We start from the raw sequence: 11,363 nt of genomic DNA on the forward strand, positions 1-11,363 counted from the left end.
CAACACCTCCATGCCTACTAAACCATGTCCCAAAGTGCCACATCTACACATTTTTTGAGCTCCTCCAGGGATGGTGACTCCACCACCTCTCTGGCAGCCTGTTCCAATGCTTGACCACCCTTTCCGTAAATAAATTTTTCCTAATATCCAATCTAAACCTCCCCTGGCGCAACTTGAAGCCATTTCCTCTTGTCCTATCACTTGTTACATGGGAGAAGAGACCGACCCCACCTCTCTACAACCTCCTTTCAGGTAGCTGTAGAGAGCGATAAGGTCTCCCCTCAGCCTCCTTTTCTCCAGGCTGAACAACCCCAGGTCCCTCAGCCGCTCCCCATCAGCCTTGTGCTCCAGACCCTTCCCCAGCTCCATTGCCCTTCTCTGGACACGCTCCAGCCCCTCAATGTCCTTCTTAAGGACTGAATGTAGTACTACTGAATGTAGTACTGAAGGACTTTCTATGGGATGGAAAATACATAATTTTTGTTATTCTCCTCTCTTGTTGATTATAAAATTGTTCTGACAGATTCCAGTGCAATCCAAATTCAGCACATTGTTTACAACACTGTCCAGATCATGAGTTCTGTAGAAAAGTTGTTATCTCTCATGAAGTCCCATCCTATCCTCTCCATTTTAAAGCATGTTTCCCTCCCCATTAACATTTTAATTTTCATTTATGATTTTATCCTCCTACAAAAATGTCATGAAGGTTGTTGTGTATCCCCAAGCATGAATGAGTGTGCCCACAACTCTGAGTCAGTAACACACCACCCTTTTCTATTTTCATTTTTCTGTCTAATCCTCAATATCTCCATTTCCAGTCTTTTTAAATCCTAGCTAGTTACAGGATTTAACATTCCCTTCTGATAGAAAGAAATTTTCGTGCAGAGATTGTAATTAGGAAGGCTGTGCTGTGTTCTGTTATTAGCAGGAATTGTGATTTTTGGAGTGGTGGGTTAATTGCTAATAACCATATGCAATGCTTCTCTCAAGATGTTTCCCATTACAGTAATTAACTTAGCAGCTGGGGTAACAGACATTTACCATTTGTCTTCACAGTATCCCTGATTTAGGACTGTTCCAAAAACCTATTTGGACTTTGTTTGTTCAATTCCCAGGTGTAAGATGAAAAAGAGGGGATGCTGAGAATGGGAGATTTGGAAAGAACAAGTTGCAGGGAGAGTACCTGTTTTCAGATGTGAACTGTCTATCAGTGTGTCCTCAGGAATTCTGAATGTTTCTTCACTAATCTTAGTCTCTGACCATCATTTTCATCAGTGCCAACTGGATGGAGAGTATGGCAGACCAGCCTGAATCAGAGAATGTTTTTAAAAATGTTTTGATTACTCTGTTGCTCAAATTAATCTGATTAATCTTTAGCCTTCTTGAGGGTTTATTAATTGAAAAGTGTCAAATTTATTATTGCCTACTCATGTCCTTAACCCCCAAATCCCTATGATTTGTGATTTTTTTTTTCTTCATGTTTCATAGTCAACTATGCAGATAGAAACATTTTTACGTAATTACTTTCTTTCTGTGTTGTCTCACTGGAGTTCCTTCCTCCACAATAAGCAGTAAGAGCTACACTAGAATTACAGTAATATTTTTAAGTATATGGCTAACGTGAAATTTAAGAAGAAAATAAAGTTGGTCTACAAAGCCAGACCACTTGACAGAGCAATAGCAGTTTTGTTGATTTAATTCATCAACAGAATATATTGAAAGGATTAATTTTGCTTTCAAGATAATTTTAAAGACTTTTAGGAACACAATGCTAGATTTATGCCTTTTTTAAGTTCATTCTGGTGAAACAGAGTAAATTCTGTATGATATTGTATTAAAGAAGGTTTGTTAATACCCTTGAAGATGGAAAGCAGCACAGCAAGGCCATTGGAAGCTTTCTCTGTGTCCTGGTTTTGGCTGGGCTAGAGTTAATTTTCTTTCCAGTAGCTGGTGAAGTGCTGTGTTTTGGATTTAGTATGAGAATAATGTGATAACACGCTGATGTTTTGGTTGTTGCTGAGCAGTGCTTACACCAGTCAAGGACTTTTCAGCTTCCCATGCCCTGCCGGGTGCACAAGGAGCTGGGAGGGGGCACAGCCAGGACAGCTGACCCACACTGGCCCAAGGGCTATTCCATACCATATGGCCTCATGCCCAGTATAGAAACTGGGGGAGTTGGCCAGGGAGGAGGGATCGCTGCTCGGGGACGGGCTGGGCATCGGTCAGCAGGTGGTGAACGGTTGCATCACTTGTTTTGTCTTGGGTTTTGTTCCTCTCTCTTGTTGTTTTCCTTCTCATTACAATTTGTTATTTTTATTTTATTTTATTTCAATTATTATACTGTCCTTATGTCAGCCCATGAGTTTTCTTACTTTTGCTCTTCTGATTCTCTCCCCCATCCCACCGGGCACGAGGGTGAGCGAGCGGCTGTGTGGGGCTTGGTTGCCGACTGGGGTTAAACCACGACACTCTGTTGCAATGAATTGGCATTGCTCCATTGCAATGAATGGGGGAATGCTAATTTACAGTAGCTGAGGATCTAGCCCGCGTTGTTAATCATAATTATGGACTTACTTCAGGAGGTACATTTTCTGAAGCAGTTGGGTAAGACAAGAAAATTAAGTTCAAATTATTTTCTTCCACAGGAAGTAAAAGTAGTACATAAATAAATACTTGGTGTTGCACTAGATCTTTAAAACATATAATAGCTTTCTGGCACTGCATTGTTCCCTGATATTTTTTCCTACAGCACATAATAGTAAGTTTCTGATAATAGTGCTCACAGACAGCTTTGATTATAACCACTTGTCACGGAATGGATAACTAGGAAAATAACACCATATCCAACTGTAAAAAAAGCTGCCTGAAATACATTAATACAGTGATAATTTCTGCTAATAGAAGCCTCCGAACCCCATCCATTAGCTCTGAATTGAAATTCCTGCTTCGTTTCTATCTTTCTGAGCATTTCTGCCCTCTGACCCCTCTTCCATTACTTGGTAGCAGCACAGCCATCCACAGACATTAGCTGCCACCAAGGGCCAAAGCCCTGCACGAAGCGTAATGACAAACTTGCTGTGTGTTTGGGCAAACCTGGCTGGGACTGGAAACTGGGACCCTCGCGGTGGCTCTGCCTGCAGCGGGAATGGCTTCGCAGGTGCCAGTACAGGCAACGATGAGAGGCAGGGCACGTGTGGTTCAAGAGGTTTGCCTTGCGTGGGAATTTACTGTCAAGATCCTACTCATTCCCCAGTCACTTCCACCCTACCAATCCAACAGTCACCAACTACGCTCTCCCATTTGCCCGGTATAACAGGAACTTGGCTTTTCATTGATGTTGGGGGTTCATTCAGAGGAGAGGGCGGGAGGGGTTGGAAGGGAGGGAAAACAAAAAGGGTCTGAACAATTTGACCTCATAGCAGTCTCTCTAAAAGGGAAAAAATGTTCAAATAAAGTATTTCTTTTTGACAGAACAAGTGGAAATCCATTGATATTCAAGTCAGGAGTATATTTCTGTAGGGAGCTATTACATCTGATTGAGAAAATAAAATGTTACCCACATCCACAATTACTTATATAAAGGCCGCTGATCTCATTTCTTAGCTTTTCTCTTTAGCATTAGTTAACCAAAACCCTAGCAGGAACACGCTATTGACAATATAATCCTAAAGTAAGTTTTATGTTGGCAGGCAATAACAACTGGGAGTACTTTTATCTATTTCTGGATTTGGGATAATGACACTCCAATGAGCGGAGTAATCTAGTGTACTTATGTACATTCAAATTAAAATCACACATTTGGGGGAGACTTGTGTCTTCTCTGACCTACACAGGTGAGAGCCAGACATAACTCAAATAAACTTAATGGAGCTATTCCAGCCTCACCTCAATACAAAGAAAAGACTTAGGATTTAGAAACTTCAGAGCAATCCACTGTTTTGCAGAGCAGTGCAAATATTACAAAATATTTTCTAGGAGGAAATGGGTTTTAATTTTTTAAAATTAAATTTTTTAACAATTCTTTTCTCAGTGATTTTCTTTTGGCCATGCTATTACCCTCCTGAAAATCTGCAAACAGCTGAACAAGCAACTCATTCAAAAACTCGGCCGAGTACCTGCATGTTTATGTGTTCGCAGAAATCAAATTTGGGGTATTCGTGCTAGGAGTGTTTAAAGGCTCATCAAGTCAGGAAATACGGAGAGCCCTTTGAGACTTAGCCAACCAACCATAGGTAGACAACACAATCTGATTTTCAAATATCCTTGATCTATCCAGAGGGTAGGAAATGTCAAAGAGTTATTCTCTAAGAAAATTGAAACAAATAAATGCAAGAAATATTAGAATATGTCATAAAAGAGGTCTGTTTCACCTAATGAATTTTTCAGTTAGTTCATAGCATAGTTCAGTGAGTGTCAGGGCTATACTAAAGGGATGAACTCAACCACACAAAACAGGCAATAATAATGCTCCAGCAACAGCTGCATGTAAAACTACAGTCTTAACTAGCACTAATACTTCAAGCGTTCTAATTTATCCTCCGGGGTAGGCAGCCCCCTCAAAACTTGGGTTTTAGATGTTAAAACTAGTAACTCTCATGTACATCACGGAAAATGCAGTTGCAAAATATATCAAAGAAAAAAGTGCGCAGAAGTAGAATTCTCCTCAGGGTTTCCCGGTCCCTTTGGAATTGCTCGTGTATTTCAGATGTGAGCTGCTTGGAAAGCCTGTATTTTCTCCTTTGTCTAATACAGTGCTAAGCACATCACTAGTACTTAAAATACTAAAATTCAAAGGAGTAAATGCTTTGTGTGTTTGCTTCCAATTAGGAGCTAATGAAATCCCAGGAATACACTTTCAGGTAATTTATCACAGAAGAACCAAAATTCAGTAGCGTGTTTTTGTGTATAACTTTCCTCTCTGTCTGTTCTGCTGACACAACTAGACCGCACTTCATTCTCAGAAAGACATTCGAGCATTACTTTACTGTTTTTCCCCTTAAATTACCTGCCTGGCTACTGTCACCATTGATCTCTTAAGTCCTTGACTGAGTAATCAGTCAGACAGCTAATTAATGTAGTGGCTTGGAGGGAAAGAGGGAGGGAAGGATAAAATGAAAGAGGAGAGTTTTTTCCTTGTTCTTCATGTTTTTATGGCCTTTGAAAGGTGCTGTACCCATAGCATAAAGGAGCATTTGTCTGTGCTTTTTTTCATCCGAGGGACCTACTATAAACTTATTTACCAACTATTAACAGAAACCAGCCGAATTTCATGGGAATGATGAAACTGAAATCTAAGCCAAAAAAATTCTAAGATTTTTGTATTTATTTTTCCCCTATTAACACTTACGGACTGCAGTATGTATTTTGAATGAGTAGAAACTGCAAGACCTGACCCATATTTTCAGATGTTTTAAGAACTAAAATACATCTTTTAAAATTCAGACAAATTTGTTGTATTTTAATAGAAAGAGAAGTTTTTTCTCCTCCTTTCCTCCTCCTGGGTCCCCTCACCATAGACAAGAATGACCCATGTGATCTACAAACCCCAAAATTTATCCAGATTTGTTTTTAATAAAAATGGGTCAAACTCAGGTGCCTGAACACGTTGTTTAAGCACCACCACTCAGTTTGACTTTACTCTGAGACCAAAGACATGAGGAAAGGGAATGCCTCAGCTAACATGTATATTCCAAAAGTACTCATCAGGGTCCATGATTTAAAAAAAAAAATCATATAGGCATATTTTTCCCTTATGGTGCTGAAGCACGTTGCTCCAGAACCTTCCCTAACTCCTAAACTTTTAGTAGGCTTTCTTTCCAAATGTCAAGTCTAGAAGATGATGCCTGCACACTGCAGTTGAAGATGTTTGCAAGCTTTCCCCCATACTTCCCTATCAAATGTTAGTAACCAAGTTCTTTTAAAAGAATAAATGAACTATTAAGAAAGTTAGCAACAGATAGGTCCTGTTCTCCTAATCATGGGTATTTGGGAAGCATAGAGGATTCTCTTCCTTGTAATAACTATGATGCATGAAAAGGTATTTCATTTCCTTTACTCTCAAGGAATCATACATATCCTGGAACAGCTCTTTTAATACATAGGGTTAACCTCATACTGCCATGCACATATATATAGGTATTTACGTATTACAAGGCAGGATTTAAACACTCTTGTCTACAGGGAGCTGATGAACTGAAAACGGTTTAATAAGCTTTCTTTTAAAATTCTTAAGGGAGACAGCTATTAGCATCAGCAGTATTTGTTGCTAAATGCAAATAAAATCATTCTGAGTATGGGAATTGCGCTGACCATGCTTCAGGAAACAGCAAGCACAGTACTGCAGCAAGCAAGTGGCAATTAAATATTTCACACATGCCTGCATGTCTGTTTATCTACAGCTTAACAGGTTGTACCGTGATCATATCCAACAGCAACAAAATGGTGTTGGAATGGAATCCCCAACTAATAATTTTGTGCCTATTACTAACTTTTGGAGAAACCCACATTGCTACAAAGACTTACAGGAAAAGTGTTTGAGAATATAGAAGTCAAAAAAGCAGTCTTCACTCCAACAAAATCAGCATTGAGTGGACTCAGTGCTGCAAATCAAGCATGTTTTATTAATTCAAGTATCAAGACAATAATAAATTAAGCACCTAGATATACAGAGAAAAAAAAGCAATGTAAGCAGTTACAGGCTTTTTAGACTGACCTCAAAATTTATAAATGAAAAATATTTCTGAAGGTTACTGTAATTAAAGATTAATGGAAATGGTATGAAATTCTAAAAAGTTTATGGAACTAAATCATGCCAAACTAACTCAATATTCTTTTTTTATAATTGTCTTTTTAGATGCAAACTCTAATCTATACAGACTTCAGTGAAGCATTTCTTACATGTGGAAAATTATTAGTTTAACTTCAAGCAGCTTACTGTACAATAAAAGCTAAGGAGGATATAATGGTGAGTAGCGTTCAAAAAGGGAATTGTTTAGTTATGGGAAGCTCACTAATGAATCTCTCAAGGATAAGTTTTGGGGAAAAAAAATAGTATCTCTGCACATGGCACAAATGATAGGCATAAGCTCATGAAGTTTGCTGGTGAAAAGGTGAGAGGTGTTGAAGAGTATGAGAATATCATGCTGGAAAAACAAGATGACTTGGAGGCTGAAGTAAGACATGGATGAAATCTAAAACCACAAGAAGCTAGATGATACACTTGGGGACTAATAATAACAACAATCTTTGCTGTATTTGCCATGATGCACAAAGAGAAGAAATGGAGTCACTCACACGATTCGGTAAGCCAGTAATGTGATAAGGCAGTAAAAAAAAAAAAAAAAAAAAGATTAGTATGCTCCTAGAATATAGTGCTGCATTAGCAATAAAGATATATTGCTCCTACTAGGAGGCCTTCTGAGATACCACATACAATTTTGGTTATTCAGGAGTATGAAGAAAAGAATTCAACATGATGCAGGTATGGAGCAGGCCTATTAGGATGAACAGGGGAACAGGCAGCCAGGAAACTAGAAAGAATTTGATCTGTTTAGACGAGCAAAACCAAGGCTTGTTTCAACTAGCAGAATGAAGGTTGGGGAAGAAAGAGGGATTGTTATGTGACTGCTCTCTTAAAGCACACTATGAAAAGGGGGGTGGGACAGGATAAATGTCAGGGACACACAAGAATGTTGGCAAAGCTAAAAGAGAATGTTGGCATAAGAACAAGCCAGTCCAAGCTAGTCATACACATATGTATAAGCAGGAAATTATGAGGGAGTTTTTACTTGTTTAACAAGTGAGTGTCTGGACTAGCTTCCTAATACAAGCAATAGGAACAAAATAAAAAACTAGCTACATGGCGGAACTTTGTAAGTTCATTAAAAGAATTCTAAAATATGTTTTTAGGTGATAACAGGGAACTGGATTTGGTCACCAGGCAGCGCCTTTCAATCCTACGTTCCTAGCTGGTTTTCAGCCTTTTAATTATGAATCCTATCACTATAACCACAGCGTGTTGCAGCCTCAGGTACAAGAATAACACATTGACCTTTTTCTAGTAACTCCTGTGCTAAAAATGGGGTTCTGCCTCAAGTAACTATATGAAATAGCTTTGGAGGTTGCCAATTTAACTTTCAGTGACTTCCAACAACTAAGCCTTTTGCTCCTTGAAGTGGGAATAACCTTTTGGGGTTGTGTTTGGGTGCAGTAGAATCCTGAACCTTGCTTGGGGATCTTTAGCCTTATGCTAATATAAATAATAGCCAAAAAATGGCAAACTAATCCTGACATTACAGCACGCTATGATGGTTTCTCTTAGGAGATAAATATATTTTTTTATATGACAGAAAAACACCTAGAGGCTGAATAGAAGCAAAGGCCAGCTACAATTTCAAAACTCAAATTTGCATGTACCCATCTACTGTGATAGCATGGGTAATTACACCAGTGGTGTCAAGGTAGTCCAAACCTGCTAGCTAAGTTTATTTGCAATGTTACCGACAATGGGAAATGATCAGCTTTTATAGTTTAGTTAGAACTAGAAAAATAATATGTGTCAACTTTCTTCTCAGTATAGCAGAACGTTCTTTTGTAACCATATATTTACTGACAAGCCAGATCTACCAAGGTTAGCACTGCAGGGCTAACAGAAGAACAAGATAGGTTCTGTTATATCTTTGCACACCATCAGCAAGTTGCCTCCTAAATTTTCTTTACAAGACCTTTATCTCCAGCAATGATGCATGCAGGGAAAAGTCTGGAGATTGATCAGCAATTGAGAAGTTGATTTTGCAGATCTAAAGGATTGCAGAAGAACAAAATCTCACTCCTACTATGTCATTCCTTGCAACAGCATTTTTCCCACTTTTGTACTGAACTCATGGTAGGAAAATATGACAGAAACATTTAATTTAATTAACCTGATATGGTAGACAACATTCACTTAACATCAATTAGCTTGTATTATAGCTGATAATTTGGACCAGGGCAATATGCAATTGACATTCAGAGCTTGGTCTGGACATGATATGGATAAAGGGGGATGCCTCTGCAGCTGTGTTGCTCCTCCCCTGTCACTTAACTATGTGTGTGTTGAACTAGGTAGCAGCCCCCCAGGACATCTGCTCCTGTTATTAGGAATTACAGCGATGTACTAAAATCTAGTTTGAAAAGCAGTTTCTCTTTATATACATTTTCTTATAATTCTCAGTGAAAATGGAATTTGCTTCCTGAACTGCTACAATGTATTTTGGCTGTTGCAGCATTACTGAGCCGGAATCTTCAAATTTATGGTGTTTTTTATATTTGCTCTCTTTAAGTGTTGAGCACAACAGTAATATCATTCAGATATACATTATTAACTGATAAACTATTCTGTCCATCTTAAGGCTTGTTTTCACTTAGTTAAAAGTTGGTAAATGCAGCACAGGAACCAGAATTTGATAGCTTAGGCATTAAAATTATATGGGACATTGGGTTTATTTTCTTGCTCTCAAAGCTCGTAGGTGACCTGAAAGAAGTAATGAGAAGAGTTGTAAAGTTGTAGACAAATTAACTTTAGGCTATTTAGCTCCTAAAGTAGAGTTGCAGCACCTAATCTTGCAGCAGAGAAGAAATGGATCCTCAGCATCACCAAGAAGGAAGCTATATAAATTATCCTATAGAAAAATACAAAAGGCAAAGATGTGTCCTAAATCTCACCTTCCTCTGGGCTTAAATACTGGCCTATGAAAAATTAACTATGTCCATTTGGAATTTGCAGGCTGGGATTACCCTGATCTCTACATCAAGCAATCACTAGATAAATCAGCAATCTTTAGAAGAGGGAACAAGACCAAGTCATCACTTTTTCAGCTCAATGCCTCCTTCTGCTCCTGCACCACACTGCACTGCACTGAGGAGCCAGAGCCTACTCCAAGCAGCTCCACCCAGCTACATTCCTGTCCTGACTTCCTCTTTCTCCCTGCATTTCTCCAGGAATCCTCAATTTCTCACCCCTGTTTCTCCTTCGCCAGGTGCTTCCATAGAGGAAGACTGGCAGAAGTACAGGAAACACTGAGGAAAAATCTCTTTTGAAATATTGGGCAAGAATAGAGACCTGTATCCTGTAGCATAATTTCTAATAAAGATAGATACTGGCTCCATGTCTTCTGGAGAGGTTATCTCAGGTAGCAGTCTGCACAGAGGGATGTCAGCATGGGACAGGCAAAGCTGCTGAGCCCTGCTAAGACAGAGACAGTTCTGGACACAAGCTGAAACAGAATGTTAAGCATTAGGGAAACATCACTGTCAAAAACATGGCCATTACGAGCTTTAGGCTTGCAATTCTCACTGTACTGCCAGGATTTAAGTATTTGTACTTCACCTAAATGTCCTAAAGCACTGGAGGGTTGTGTTTTAATTTCAAGTTTCCCTTTAAATTCTCCCTGCCTTGCCAAGGTGGCCTAAGGACAAATCCATTAATGCATGCAATATGCGGGTATATTTACATTATGGGAGTTAAGTAAGCAGGTAGATCTCATCAATAATTAAAGGCTTTGTGGGTAAAGTAAGATGTGACCATTTTCCTCCTCTAGCTTCTCAGGGTTTCTGTGCAAGTCACACAGTCCATATGCTTTTCTTGTGAATAATTTTAAGGGACAATGTTTTAAGGGATGATGGTTCCAGTCCTTCCATCTGCAGAAGGTTGTGTAAGCCTCTCCCACTTACTTCTCGTAGAAACAAGCTAGAGGAATTACCAATGAAAATAGGAATTAGTAAGGGAAGGATCAAGCTTTCTGGTCCTATTTTGATGACGGTCTGTACAAGGTGTAATAAAATCAGTAGTTTATCTTGCTGAAAGGTTTCTTTCTATCTACAGCAATGACAAGAGGATAGTGGGCAAAGAGCTCTATTAGCTGCTCTTTAAGAATCAATCACACTTAAAAACAATAGTCAGTATGACAGCAACTGCACAATGGACGAATAATTTTTTCCCACAAATATTCTGAATTTCAGAGAAGAGAGATACTTTTAAAGAGATAGGAAATAAAATACCTGTTCCTCTAAAAATCAAGAAAATACTAAGCATTTATTACTAAAGACACTGGAACAAAAATGCTCAGATCCTTAAGGGGTAAAATCCAACACACAAATTCAAGAATTCAACCTGAACAAGAACATTAGATAATGATCAGGATTCATTTGAAGCAAAATTTTACAAGTCATATCAGGAAGTTCAAAATTCATGACACTGCACTCCTAGCAGCAAGCCACCATGGCTGTGTCACTTCTGCTGTCAAACAGGGACTTTCCCTCATCCACAGTCTAACAAGCCTCTGATCCTCAGTATCTGGTGAAAGATGTGAACTGATCCAGCACAG

Source organism: Ciconia boyciana, chromosome 7 (genome assembly GCF_034638445.1).
Source record: "Ciconia boyciana chromosome 7, ASM3463844v1, whole genome shotgun sequence".
NCBI classification, from domain to species: Eukaryota; Metazoa; Chordata; class Aves; order Ciconiiformes; family Ciconiidae; genus Ciconia; species Ciconia boyciana.